A 15,771-nucleotide genomic window follows, 5' to 3' on the forward strand; every position below is an offset into this window, starting at 1 on the left:
AATTAAAATGAATTTTGTCAAACGGGATTACCAATTACAAAAACTAACAACAAAAATAACAAAGTCACCTTTTATATACTGAGAGTTTTCACGTAATTTCATAAGTTCAATCTCAACCAACTAATATTACTACATTAATACACAAACAAACACAATTTATCTTATATCTTCAAATCAATACCAACATACTAGTAATCCGCTTATTCAATCGTATTGTACTCATAATCTCACTCAACCTAATCAAGCAAACAAACATGGCCTAAGACTACTAATTTTGAGATTACCAATTTCGTAACATAACATATTTGATCTCACGTCCTAGATTAGGATGAGATATTAGTATATTCTTATCTTAATCACTAGACATGAATTAGAAGGGAATTTTTTTTTTATAGGTGGAGGGTCTTTTGGTCTTTTCCAACCCTAATAATTCAAACCTTATTGCTCTCATTTTGTATTTCATTTTCATATGACTCAATAGTCCCACATATGAGGATGCACCATCTTGGGAAAAATGTTAATCCAAAAGCCCATTTTTGTGTCTAGACATGAAATTTGAGAATAATTGAGGTATGCAGTTAAATCCAATGGCCTTGGAGGGGCAGTCTAGTTTTATTTGTGTTAGGTTTTTATAATTAGTAATCTCGTTTGACAAAATTTCATTCAGTTGTAATTTATTCGCACTTTTATTTTAGTGAAACTATGAGGGCTTGTTTGGTTTGTTTTTGGGAGAGTTGTTTTTGAAAAAAATTTAGGGAGAGAGTTTAGAAATTTTTTTAGTTTGTTTGGTTGTATATTTTGGGAGAGTTGTTTTTTTTGGAGTTTGGGATGATTTGATATTTTGAGAGAATTTGAGTAAATGTGTGTGAGAGAAAAAGTGATTGCGAATGAGAGAGGAGAGAGAAAAAATGATTGATTGATATGTAAGAGAGAAAAAATGATTTTGGAAATTTTTTGAGAAAAACTCAAACCAAACAATTTTTTAGAAATTTTTTTCTAAAACTCATCTCCCAAATGCAAACCAAATATACACTGAGTGTTTACAACAAAAGTAACATATGGTGACGAAAATTAGTGAAGAAAACAAATTTCGTTACTAAATAAGAATAATCTGTAACGAATTTTAAAATTTTGTCACATATAATAAAAAAATAAAAATAATAGGTGACAATTTATTTTCATCAATATATACTTCTTTTTAGGTGAAGAAAAATTAATTTTCATCACCAAAGGTTTTTTCGCTAATATTTTTGGATGGTGCCAAAATTTTAAGACTTTTGATGAGAAAATAATTAGTCACCAATTATAAAATTATTAATGATAAATATATTTTTGTCAAAAATAATTTTTAATATTTTAATATCCAGTAAGAAAAATATTTTTGTGGACAATAACTTTTTAGTCTTTTGAGAGGGAGAAATAATTTATCAATTTTGGAGGGATAATTGAGTGGCAATGAAAAACAAATACGCTATTAATTTCTCCCCCCCTCTCTCTCTCTCTCTCTCTTAAGAGAGAGAGAGAGAGAGAGAGAGATCCGTAGTTTTTGAATTAGCCATGGCGTGTACGAGCTTGGTGAAGTTAAACGCATCGTCTTCTCAGTGGATCAGTCGGCAATCCTTCAATCAACGGCCTGGATCTTCCTGTCGATTTGCCTCTCCTCGTGTCTCTATTGTCCGTGCCGAATCTTACTCCGACGAACTCGTCAAAATCGCCGTGAGTTCAAAATATGCATCATTGAGCTGAGTTCGTTATTATTTATTTGTTTTTTGTTTTTTGGGTTTTAATTATTGAAAGTTATGAAAGTCAAATTGATTGATGATATTTCTACTTGAATTTCATTGTCTACTATGCTAATTTTTTGGGGGTAGTTTGGATGTGATTAGTTTAGAAGGCGAACTTTTGTTGATTGATATGAAATCAAGATTTGAAGATGGAATCTTATTTTTAATCATGGTTGATTAAATAAAATATTCCAGTCACGTTATAATTGATGGTTTGGTGTGGGGGTTGGGTGGTAGGTGGGTCAACTCGTTTTTTTTTTTTTTTTTTTTTAGGGCTCTTCTTCCTCCTCTCCGCCCTTGCTACTCCCTGCTGTCGTCGCCCCTTCTCACCGTTCAGTACCGCCGCCGACATTGCATCTCCAAGCAAGCGTATATATTGTTCTCTCTCTATTCTGGACTTGTATAAACAGGGCTCCACTCTCTACATCAAACCCAGCTTTTTTTTTTTTTTTTTTCCCTTTCATTTAAGCTTATATTGCTTTGATTTCGTTGAGTTGTTTTAGAAATTTTATGGATTTTAATCTTCACAATTTTTTAGCTTCTAATCTGGCTTTATTGTTGATGTGGTAAATAAATTTTGATTCCCTTCTTTATTGAGCGATTTAAAAGCTTTGATTTATCATCTGAATTTTCAAGTTTTATGTAGTTTTTGGGTTTTTTTTTCCTTAAATTAATGTATGTAGTTAGCCATTAGATTTATAAACTAGGGTTTCGATTCTGGTGATTTGTGCGTCGTTTCCTCAGATTGAACGAAGATTTGGCTTTTTATTTAAAATTGTGGAAAGTCCAAACACAATTCCATATTGCAAGAATGAAAACAAAGGCACAATTCAAACATCCATTTTGTACCCTTTCAACTTTTCTAGTTTATAGCTATGTAAGAATTTAGGTAGTTCATCAGATTGGGTAATTTTAGTTTTCCTCTGTATTAGTTGATCAGCAGAAATTCAGTGATTAACATGAAGAGAATGGCCACGTATACTATGTAAAATGTATGGCAAAAAATTGGACACGATGATGATGATATATATATATATATATATATATTTGTCATTGAAGTATGCTAGCAATGTTATATGCTATTAATTTTACTATTTATGTGAATCATTATATGATATATCTTATTTAGAGATAATTATTAAAAAAATCAAAGAAAGTATATAACATTATATCATGTACAATATAAAAAAACAAATATATAAAGGGTTGGGAATGCTCTGTTTTTTGTGGTTCAAAAGAAGGGGAATTATCTTATTATTGTGTAGCTATTTGCTTAGTTCTTTTTTGCATTTATTAATGAAATTTGAACATTGAGAGCATTAAACTATTACATATTGCTTTGGCATAGCCATAAGTTGGAACTGCTCTCCAATAGCTCTATTCATTTTATTTATCATTTTATTTGTTTAAATATATGATAATAGCCATTACATTTATGGCATATTTGTTTAGACGGACAAGTCAAAGAGAACTACAATATAATAAACTGTTAGTTCTAGAATGAATTGTTCTTAAATTATTTAGCTGAAAATGATATATATTTACCTATTAATCCGATTTTCATGAGACAATGGATTAACAAATTTGTTGGACATAGAATCCAATCACATACCTCATGTCATGGTTTTAAAAATCGGACCGGACCGGCCGGTTCAACCGGTTCAACCGCCAACCGGTCAGGATTTCGATCCGGATACACCCACTGAACCGGTCATAGTGAAAAACCGGTCTATTTTGGAAGAACCGGAAAAACCGGTGGTCGAACCGCCGAACCGGTCAACCCGGTTCTGGTTCACCGGGTTGATAAAACGAATTTTTTGTTTTTTTTATTCTTTCTTTCTTATTTTATATATATATATATATATATAAATTTAATTGGAAACTCTCTTTCAAGAGTCTCCTCTTGTGAGGAATCTCATTGAGAGCTTGAAATTATTGTGAAAGCCTCTATCTATTTATAAGAAAAAAAAATTTCCAAAAAAATTCAAGAAATCTATGTGGGATTCAATCAAATTTATTGGAGGGAAACTTAAAATTTTGATATCCCTTCAAAATTTTTGCTCTTTTTTCAATCAAATTATTTGAATTAAAATCATATAGAGGGAATATTGAATATTTGATTTCTTCTTCCAAAATTAAAATTAATAATATTTTTAAATATATTTTTATATTTTTTAATAAAAAAAGTATTAAGAGAAATTTTTAAGATTATTAAAATTTTTAATTTATAATTTTATTACTTGTATTTTTATTTAAATATAATTTTAATATATTTATGACGTCACAGTTCGATTCTGGTTCAACCCGACGGTTGAACCCGATAGTTGAACCGGTGACCCGTCCACCCGATCATTTTTCCGGTTCATTTACCGGCCCGGTTTTTAAAACATTGCCTCATGTATCAACGATGAAATCAGATTCATCGACACAACAGCCTAAACTTAGACCAAGTTTGGCATGTTCAGGAAAAGTCAAAAAGTTACTTAAAAAGTTAAAAAGTTAACACTATTCACCAAAAGTCAACAATTATGGCTGCACAACTTCCAATCCTAATTTTCTCCTACAAATCAATTTTTTACAATTTTTTATTACACATTTTTTCATAAAAAGTCAAAAAGTTAACCTAAACATCTATATTTTCTTCCTTAATTTTTTAGTCCAAAAAGACAAAAAGTGCACTTATTTAGGACACTCCAAACAACCCCTTAGTTATTTTAGTTGACTTTTTGACTTTTTGGCTATTTTATGAGATGAAAAGGTTGTGTTTGGGATAATTTGTATTTTTTTTATTTTTTGTAGTTGAATAGGTACTTTGATCAATTAAGTCATAAGACAAACAAGATACATTAAAAATAAGATACAACAATCTGAAAATTTGACAATGTCAATGTGAGTCTAATTTCTCCAGTAAAGAACAAATAACCCAAAAATATATATGACAAATGAGCCATTCCATTAGTTTAAAAGTTCAGTTTCATGTGTTGACAAGGGATAAAATATTTGGTGAAGTCGATTTCCTCTTTGATCATGCTCAAATTCAATGGAATGAAGTGCTTGAAATAATTTTTTGTGAGTGTAAAATGATTTTTTGTCTAATATTTGATGCAACTAGAAGATAGAATATTTAGGACTTTGCTTAATCTGATAATATTGTTTTCTGTTTTGCATAGCAACTGGAATGAATTTCTTTTTTTTCTTAGATCAGTACTAGAAAATGGAATCATAGGAGACACTGCTGCGACTTTGAAATCATGTTATTGTCACTTCATTGATGATATGTTGATTAGTTATGATGATATACTATCTCACAAAATCAAAATCATGTATATAGATGTTTATAAAGGCACTTTCCATCACTATTTTGCCAAATGTCTCACAATTCAACATAATAATTGAGAGTATTGATGATGTAGGTTGTAGATTTGTAAGGGTGATTAGAACTTGGTTGGATATAACTTATGAGATAATATTTCTGCTTTTCTGGTGCAGTTATAAATTGACAAAATAAAAATATAATATTTATAATGTTAATGGCTCAAACTTGGAGCTTTTTTTTTCTTTTTTCTTTTTTCTTTTCTTTTTTTTTTTTTTTTTTTTTTTGTAATTGTCCAAAAAAAAAAAATTTTGATGAGTTAACGAGTATTCGTGGTTTTATGATATGTAGTTTTCGTTTTGTGTTTTCCATATGGACATATGTTTTTTATGCATTACATGCATATGTTATATTTTGCATTGTCTTTTCAAGTAAATATTTTGCGTTATATTTTATGTTTTACATCAATTTATGCTGTTTAGTTACCAAAATGGCCCAACACTCACAGCCTCTTGATGTCAATGTAGAGGCACAGAGGGAGGCTGCCCCCCAATCTAGTGTCGGTAAGATATTAAAGTTATTTATATTAATGAGCTTTTTGTTGAGGGTTGAGTGAACTTAGCTCTAAATTCTCTAGAGTGTTTTCCTTTTATCTTCTTGTGGGTTGATGGGTTTTACCTATTTATTGCTTTGGTTTTTGTTGAGGGTTGAGTGACAATAGACCTATATTTCTGCTTTGGTTTTATCTTATCTGGAAACAAAGAGGGAAAAAAAGCACACCCACATATACATTGATAAAATATCATCCCTAGGTGTATATATATTCTGTCACTATAGTTGTTTTTGTGCAGGTTCAAAAGCACTTTTAAATTATTGGAGGGTCAACCTCATTTTGCCCCTTGTGACGATTAAGTGAAAAATTAATAATGGACTGGTGGGGATTGTCTTTTCTTGTGATACTTTTTGGCGGGCAAATACAATATGAATGGTACATTTGAGGCATTTCTTTTGGCCCCATCTATTGTTGGATTAGGATTTTTGTGGAAAAACATGAATAAAAGGTTTTAAATAAAGGTTAAGCTTATGTAAATATTGTACAAAAAATAATGTATTTGGACCCTTGTAATATATAGGAATAGCCACCCTAGGTGCTTGTATATATGGTGCTTTAACAGGTTGGAGGTTTCTCCTCTGTTTGCTAGTTTCTATGCTACTTCTATTATATTGTTTGCTGCTCCTGTGTTGATGCTGCTTAGGTTTTCTGCGTGCCATCTTTAAGGGCAGCGCTGGGTATTGGTGTTAGCCTTTGCCAGATCAAGAGCTGATGCTGAGTAGCTGATGTTGTGTGGCTGCTGCTAGTGCGGTTTGTGAAAGGGCTTTTCTTGGGTTTCTTCTCTAGTTTTGCTGGCTTTTTCTCTGTTAAGGGTTGTACAAGTGTATTTTGTGATGTTTTTGGGTAGTCTATTGGATGTTGATAGCCCTTGTTTGTGGCAAATAAACATTCCTTTGTGTGGTTTATTTTAGGATGATTCTCTTTGTAGTTTATTTACTTTAGTTTGTCTGTTTGCTTTTGTTTCTCTTGGGTAGCTCTAGTTTTTTTAGTTTGGTGTTGTAAGGATCAATATCTGACATGCAAGATGAATCAACGGATGTTAACAAAGCGGTGGCAACAAAATGTGGATAGAGCTTGAGCACCCACACCTACAGACTACGAAAAAAATACCTGAATCTTAAGAGTGCTAAGGGAGAGGAGTATGCTAAAAGCCACCCACCGCTTGAATGTGACCTCGAGAAATGGATAGCGAAGATGAATGAGTCGAGTGAGGAGTATTTGGAGATGACATCAAGCATCATGGAGTTTCTTAAGAAACAAAGTTTCAATGGACAATTTAGAGAAGGCATCCCATGAACTCGTAGATCGCCTTTTTGGTAAATCTATCTTGTTTTATCTTTTCATTTTTCTCATGTTGGTTAGTATATATTGGTTAAAGCAAAGCAGTTTAAGAAAGTTACCAACCTCTTATATCCATTTATGGTTGTAGTCATGTCAAATGCTGTAGATCCAATTGGAATCAACAGTGACAAGCTAATGTGTGAACCTATAACATCATCTGATCCAAGATTTTTAGAATCAAAATTGCAGTATTGCCACATTGAACATTGCTTTTTTGTGTATGTGGAAGATGGATTATATTAATAGAATTCACTTTGCATACCTATTGTGGTCTGCTCCTATTTCATATTAATAGAAATCACTTAGCATTTTTTCCACCCTTCTCTGTTTTTTTATTTATTATATATATATATATATATAACAAAATATCATGTGTTAGTGACTCAACTGACCAACTCTCATTGGATTATTAAATGCATATACTTATTGTACATTGTTTTGTTGTGATGGGGAACATCAGATCACAACATATGCTGAATGTTAACCGTTGACTTGCAAACTCTGACTGAAGAAAACCGAACTTGATTGTTGTTTAATTCTTTAGAAAACACAATTCAAGGTCAACAATAAAGTGTTGGATAGTACCCTTTTTTTTTAATATATATTTTAACAACACATATAGGTGATTTCTAGAGCTATTATTTGCCTTTGAGGTTCCATATAGCTGGGTTACATTGCATTAAGTATGCAAGGCGAACAATGAGCATACAAACTGTTTGGAGGCCTAATTGTGTTTTTACTTCATTATTTATTCATGTGTATTTGTTTTTGTTTTTATATTTGCTTGCTTGTGTGTGTTTTGACCTTTTTACCTCTTTAATGTTCAAAATAAAACAAGAGAATATTTAGATTTAAATGAAAATGGTACCTCCTGTGAACACCATAGGCTGATTAGTTTGTGTCAAACATGTCATGTGATTCTCTCTGGTTATTGTTGGCATTAGTGCTAGTGATACGTGGTATTCCTGTAGTCTTTTGGAATCTTATGTTATTTGTGTTTCTTATTATCAAAGATACCTCAACTCTTTGAAGTTTTGGATTGTTATATGGATTTCTACTAAATTGGTTTATAAAATAAAATTATTTGTATGAGTTTATATGTAATTGATAATATATTTTAATGTTCTCCTTGTTTATTTTCTTTGCAGATTGGTTTTTGATGATGTTTGAAAGCATATTTGCAAATCAAGATCAAGCGTTGAATTTTTTTTTTTTTTTGTAGACTCTACGTTTGTTCATTTTGGGATTTGTTATGATGGATTTTTTTTATTATACTTAATAGATTATTATTAAATTTATTTGATGGATATATTTTGATTTATAATATAAATTATTTGGCAAATTTTTTTGTGTGGAGTGGTATATAATAGCTAGTGGACTTCTTAGTGCATTTCGAAGGCTATTAGGATATGAGTAGGAATATTTGTAAGGGAGCTTTTTTAGTAAATCCATTCTCTAAGAGTCCTATTCCATTAGACCCATAGTGTTTTGTAATATTCTATCAGGTCCTATTTCATACTAAAAGACTGAAAGACCCTCAAACAAACACGCGCCTATCTTTGAATCAAATAGTCATCTCTCTCTTCCCGTCTTTTTTTTGCAGAAAATCATGTACAATATCTCCACTATTCCAAAAATCCAAAACCGAATTCCATATCGTCTCAACACCCAGAAGACTTTTCTTATTGCATCATCGCATCGTCTTCTTTGTCATCCCTACACCGTCAGTCGCTGAAATCATGAAAATCACCATTGTTGAACATCTGTACGTTCTATCTTCGTCAAAATCACCATCAACGACCATTTGTGACAACGCAATCATCAAAATGGGCAAAAAATATAAGTAATCTAATCATTCTTGTATGCAAACTCTAAATCTCTTTTTCAACAAACAACATTATGAACTTTCACTAATATCCCCTGTTTCTATTCATACAATATATGGAACTTCAAATTGTTATTGTTCATGCCCTAATCGTTAATTTGAACCCTCAATCCCTATACCCAATTATATGGGTTTTTTCACCCAAAAACATTACAGTTTCCATTATATTATGTTTAAATCTGTGAACATTCAAGTGACACGTTGCGCCTGCCTCCGGGTGTTTCGAAAAGTGAGCAAGGGGCGCCGCATCAACGCCTGAGTGCGGTGAAAATTGGGCAAAGGTTTTCGCATTTTTCTAGACGAGCGCGGGTAAAGAAGTTAGTCCAAGACTATAGGTTTAGGGTAGCCACTTGGAACATAGGAACCTTAACTGGTAGGATGATGGAATTGGTAGATGTTATGATTATGAGGAGAGTTAGTATAGCTTGCATACAAGAAACTAAGTGGACGGGAGAGAAAGCTAGGGAAATTGAGGATACTGGTTTTAATTTAAACTTTATTATAGTGGTAAGGATAGACGCATGAATGGGGTAGGAATCATAATTACCAAGGGTCTTGTGGAAAGTGTGGTGGCGGTCACTAGGAAATGAGATAGGATTATGCTAGTTAAACTAGTTATTGAAGGGAATATAGTGAACATTATTAGCGCTTACGCCCCTCAAGTAGGGTTAGATGATCAGACTAAGAGGGATTTTTGGGAGCAAATGGATGAGATCTTACAGGAGATACCCGTAGGAGAGAACCTGGTTATAGGTGGAGATTTTAATGGCCATGTGGGCATAGATAAACTAGGTTATGAAAGGGTGCATGGTGGATACGGTTTTGGTGACAGAAATGAGGTTGGAGAGAGAATCTTAGATTTTGCGTTGGCTTCTGACCTGGTGGTGGCCAATATTATGTATAAGAAGAGGGAGGAGCATTTGATAACCTTTAAGAGTAGATTAGTTAAGAGCCAAATAGATTACTTCTTAGTGAGAAAAGTGGACTGCCTAAAATGCAATGATTGTAAGGTGATTCCTGGAGAGAGTCTGATCTCTCAACATAGGATTTTAGTACTAGATTTATGTTTTAGAGGGCAATATCAAGCTAGGAAGGATGGCGGGCGTCGTAGAACGAGATGGTGGGACCTAAAAGGGGATAAACTAGAAATATTTAAGAATCGAATGGATAAGGAAGGTACTTGGGACTTAGAAGGTGATAATAACACTATGTGGAATTTGATGGCCAATTGTATGAGGAGAATCTCAAGGGAAGTGCTTGGAGAGTCGAAAGGAATGGGACCCAGCTCTAGGGAAACTTGGTGGTGGAGGAAAGAGGTTCAAGCGGTAGCTAAGGCAAAAAAAGAGTGCTTTAAAAGGTGGCAGAAGGATAGAACTGAGGAAAACCTTAAAAGCTATAGATTGGCTAATAAGGAGGTCAAGAAAGTAGTGAGAGAGACTAAGTTGAAAGCTTATGATGACCTATACACTAGACTAGATAGTAAGGAGGGAGAGAAGAGGGTATACAACTTGCTAAGATACGAAAGAGAAAAACAAGAGATTTTAATCAAGTAAAATGCATCAAGAGTGAGGATTCTAAGGTATTGGTGAAGGATGATGAGATTAAGGAAAGATGGAAGAATTATTTTAAGAAACTGTTAAATGAGGAACATGGAAGTACGATAATAGGGGAAGAAATAGCCAGTAATACAATAAACCAAGACTATAGGTTCTATCGCAAGATTAGGAACTTTGAATACTTAAGAAGATGAAATCAAATAAGGTTAGGACCCGATGATGTCCCTATTGAAGCTTGGAAGTGTTTGGGTAAAAAGGGAGTTGCTTGGTTGACTAGGTTGTTAGCAAAATTTTGTTGACTAGGAACATGCTAGATGATTGAAGGAAGAGTATTTTAGCGCCAATCTATAAGAATAAAGGTGATGTCCAGAATTGTAACAACTATAGAGGAATCAAGTTAATGTGTCATATAATGAAAGTGTGGGAGAGGGTGATGGAACGCCGATTGCGAGACATAACAGAGGTGTCAGAGAATCAATTTGGGCTTATGCCTGGTAGGTCAACAATGGAAGCGATCTATCTTTTGAGGAGAGTAATAGAAAAGTATAAAGAAAAGAAAAGAGACATTCATATAGTGTTTATCGACCTTGAGAAAGCATATGACAGAGTGCTCCGAGATATAATATGATGGGTGTTAGGAAAAAAACGGGTGACAAAAGGCTACATTGACGTGATTAGGGACATGTATGAAGAGGTGGTAACCACTATTAGATCGCCAGCTGGAGAGACAAATAAATTTCCTATCACTGTAGGGTTACACCAAGGATCTACCTTAAGTCCTTATCTTTTTGCTTTAGTTATGGACGAGTTGACGATAAATATTCAGGATGACGTGCCATGGTGTATGCTTTTTGCAACGATATTGTGTTAGTGGATGAGACTAGAGAGGGAGTTAACACAAAGTTGAAGATTTGGAGAAAAGCTCTTGAATCTAAAGGATTCGGGATAAGCAGAACTAAGATAGAGTAAATGGAGTGTAAATTTAGTAACAGTAACAGTAACAATGAAAGCAGAGGAGAAGTGAAGATTGAGAACCAAGAACTGCCTAAGAGTGAACATTTTCGTTATTTAGGGTCGATTATCACAACAACGGGAGAGATTGATGCAGATGTGGCCCATAGGATTAAGGCGGGATGGTGTAAGTGGAGAAGTGCGTCTAGGGTATTGTGTGATAAACGAATACCCACTAGACTGAAAGGTAAGTTTTATAGAACGGCTATTAGACCAGTTATGTTGTATGGGACGGAGTGTTGGGCTACCAAGAAACAACATGTAGATAAGATGAGTGTAGCTGAGATGAGGATGCTAAGGTGGATGTGTGGTAAGACTAGACAAGACAGGATTAAGAATGAGTGTATTCGGGAATGGGTAAGAGTAGCACCGATTGAAGATAAGTTGAGAGAGAATCGTTTGAGATGGTTTGTTCATATTCAACGAAGACCAACAGAGGCAGTAGTAAAGAGATGCGATGCTGTAACGGTAGATAGAAGTGTCAGGGGACGGGGTAGGCCTAGATTAACGTTGACTAGCGTTATAAATAGAGATATGAATCTACTTAATTTGACTAATGAAATGGCCTTTGATAGGGCTGCGTGGAGAAGAAGGATTCATGTAGCCGACCCCATTTGATGGGACTTAATGCTATGCTTGGTTTGGTTTGGTTTGGTTATTGTTATTATTATTGAAAGATGTGACTATTCACATGAAATTGAAAATTGTTGGGCAAGCAAATTGTTTTAATTGTTGAAAGATATGAACATTCACATGGATTGAAAGATATTGAGCCAATCAAATTATTTCAGAAGTTATTGTTGTTGTTGGTGAAATATGTAAACATTCACATGGAATTGAAAATTGTTGGGTAAGCAAATTGTTTCAGTTGTTGTTGTTGAAAGATGTGAACATTCATATGGATTGAAAAATGTTGGGCCAACCAGATTATTTCAAATGTTATTGTTGTTGTTGTTGAAAGATGTAAACATTCACATGAAATTGAAAATTGTTGGACACAAATTATTTCAGTTGTTGTTGCTGTTGTTGAAAGATGTGAACATTTATATGGATTAAAAAATGTTGGGCCAATCAAATTGTTTCAGATGTTATTGTTGTTGAAAGATGTGAACATTCACATGGATTGAAAATGTTTGGCCAATCAAATTGTTGTTGTTAACCGTAGTGAACATTCACATGAAAACAAAGAATCATGGTCTAATTTCCTTGTATCAGATGTTGTTGTGATATATAATTGCATTGTGGACATTCACAACATGTGTAAATTAATTAGACACTTTGTGAACATTCACCACTATATTTAGAAGAAATATATCACTTTTGTTATCCCATGTTTGAAACCATATTTCAATTTTGTGTTTGTACAATAAAATTAGCATAACATGATTGTAGTAAGTCTGTGTATTGTTAGCCAAATTAGTACTGTGAATGTTCACAACATCCTTTAATCTATTTGGGTTAGCATCCACATATTCTTGAATGTTGTTCATCAATATATAAACACACATTGATTTTTACACGCACACACATAATGCACATTGTGTTTTTGTTGACACAGTGAACATCCACATCCATTGACAGATGTGGATATTCGCATCCATGCATACAACTGTAGATATTCACACCGATGCACACAACTGTGAACATTCACATCTATGCCAATGTTGTGAATGTTTACATTTGTGCCACTATTTTAATCACATAAGCCTTGTCTTAATTTTTTTTATGCTTTATTTTGCAAATATTGCACAGAAGAAAACCTCAAAGCGAAAAGAAGATGAGTATCATGTCAAAGAAGAAAGCCCACATGCAAACACTAGCAACAATGTTGACATGCGGCGGATCGACCCACCGTTTGTGTCTTTCCGTTCTCTAACCATTCCACCATTATCGAAGCGTTGTCGGCTATTGGAACGATACTCCAACGAAGAAGAAACAACGCTGTGAAGATTTCTATTTATCAGAGTGTATCAACTCAACATGGAGACCAAATGTAAGCACCTTTTTTTCCCTTTTTAGTGTAATCAAATTACTTTTTTTTTTGTCCTAATGCAAACTTTCTCACATGTTGCCATTATTATTTTTGGTCGTTGTTGTTCATGATTTTGCTGTTATTTTCCCTCTTTTTGTTGTTGTTGGTATTGTTGAAATTATGTAAACTCCCAAATTTGTTGCTTTCCTAAAAAACAGAAAATTGTCGTTGTTTCAGATATTGTTGTTGTGAAAACCCATTTTTTAATTATTCTTTAAAGAAAATAAATAATTAATTAATTAATTAATTTTGTCTACAGTCTATCTGAATTGTATATTAGTGTAAAAGCTGGTTTTAAATTGACTCAATTTAATCACTAACAAAGACCTTATTAAGAATAAAAATGTTATGGATGTTTAATAACTATTGTTATAATTTATTAGTTAAAAAAAAAGAAAAAAAAAAGAGGAGGAATCTGATTCGGTGGCAGTATATGCCACATGCAAGCTTGCATGTAAGCTTGGTAACTTCCATCCCATTATCATTCTTGGGTTAAGGAGAAGTGTAGTGGGGAGTATAATGAGAAAGAGAAAAAGAGAGAGAGAGGGAGAGTGGGGGAGCTCAGCATATATACACCATGAATGGCTGAGCAAAATCCCATGCAAAGAGAGGCTTGGTCTGCTCTTTCATACAAGCGATGGAAAAATAGAAAAAAAAAAAAAAAAAAAAAAAAAAAAAAAAAAAAGAATCTCAGCTAACAGTAGAAGGAGAAGAAGAGAGGAAGGTTAAGGAAGCAAAAATTTTCTACCATTTTATCAACCATTTGAATCCTACTGTTAGGTAAGAAAACCCTCTCAATCCTCTCATTTTTTTTTTTACATCATTGAAATTTTCAGATTGTGTACATATGATACATTGTCTAAATTGTGTTGAAGATAATCTATGTTGAATCTGCTAGCATGTTACCCGAATTTTTAGATAATTTTATACTCAAAATTTTGAGATGATTTCTTCTACAAGGTTGTTGATAATGATGTCTAGTTTATCCAGAAAATTTTGGTAACAATTTTTTAGCTTTCTACGAATTTATACAAAATTTTAACTAAATCTGAAACTGTGATGAAAATAGTCTATTTTGAATCTTCCAGAATGTCACTCGAATTTTTAGACAATTTTTTACTCAAAATTTCGAGATGATTTCTTCTACAAAGTTGTTGATAATGATGTCTAGTTCGTCCAAGAATTTTGGTAACAATTTTTGAGCTTTCTACGAATTTATACAAATTTCTAACTAAATCTGAAACCGTGAGACAGATTTTACCATGTATTTGAAAATTTATTTAAAATTCTATACTAAGCCAAATCTGGTAATTTCTAACTAAAATATGAAATTTGAGAAGTCTAGTTTCATGATAAATTTTTAGATTTGGGTTTGATCTATAAATTTAAGCATGGAATTAATGTAAGGAAATATGACAAATCTGTGTCATAAACACCCTTGGAATTTGTTTAGAATTATTTATAAGTTATTTTTGAAAAATACTTTCTGAAAAATAACCATAACATGTTTATTGAGTATCCTGTAGATTGATATGAATTTTAGAGTTGTATAAGTAATGTATTTATAATTTTATTTGCAAGATATATACTCTGAAAGTTTTTCTGGACAGGATAAAATCACCACTTTAATATTATGCTAGTCTAATTTTGTAAATCAAAAATTTGTGCATGTGTGTATTTATGGTTTAATTCTTGTATCTAAGTTATTATTTTATACCATGGTTTAAATAAATTGTTTATTTAAATTCTGTACTTTTATTTGGTATTGTGTGACACATGCAATATTTTATGATTGGGAATTTTAATGAGTTGGTATAACATTACTTGTGATTAAAAATTTAGAATTATTTGTGATTAATATCAAAATTAACTGAAATGATTAACGGCATATACAAAGGTAACAATTGACGGTTAATACCAGTTGTTCGGGGTGAGTCTTGGTTTAAAGACTGTACGGAATTAAGGGTTGACGGTTAACACCGGTTGTTCAGGGTGAGCCCTGGTTTTGAGAATTCTCACGTAAATTGTGTTGCGAAACTCTAAGATGGCACGGGACTTATTTGACCCCTTTTCGGTATTCGGTTTTGGAATAAGGGTGGATGTGCAGGTGGCACACAGGGAGGTTACTTACCCCTGGCAGACCGTTTCCTTGGGGCAGACCACGGATGCCACTACTTGGGTATATAACTCCGGATGTGGGCATCCCTGGTAGTTACAGTTGGTAACACTTAAATAT

At 33.0% G+C, this 15,771-nt stretch overlaps 1 long non-coding RNA gene across 1 annotated transcript; it reads left to right on the plus strand.

Moving 5' to 3' along the window:
• Positions 1–2,220: 2,220 nt before the first annotated feature.
• On the plus strand, positions 2,221–13,715 carry LOC145806236 (uncharacterized). The gene is made up of 2 exons (XR_014349153.1): positions 2,221–7,026; positions 13,256–13,715. It is a non-coding gene; the product is annotated as an uncharacterized LOC145806236 (long non-coding RNA).
• The last annotated feature ends 2,056 nt before the right edge of the window (positions 13,716–15,771 follow it).

This window comes from Camellia sinensis, chromosome 13, assembly GCF_055761805.1.
Source record: "Camellia sinensis isolate YWXY chromosome 13, ASM5576180v1, whole genome shotgun sequence".
In the NCBI taxonomy this organism is placed as follows: domain Eukaryota; kingdom Viridiplantae; phylum Streptophyta; class Magnoliopsida; order Ericales; family Theaceae; genus Camellia; species Camellia sinensis.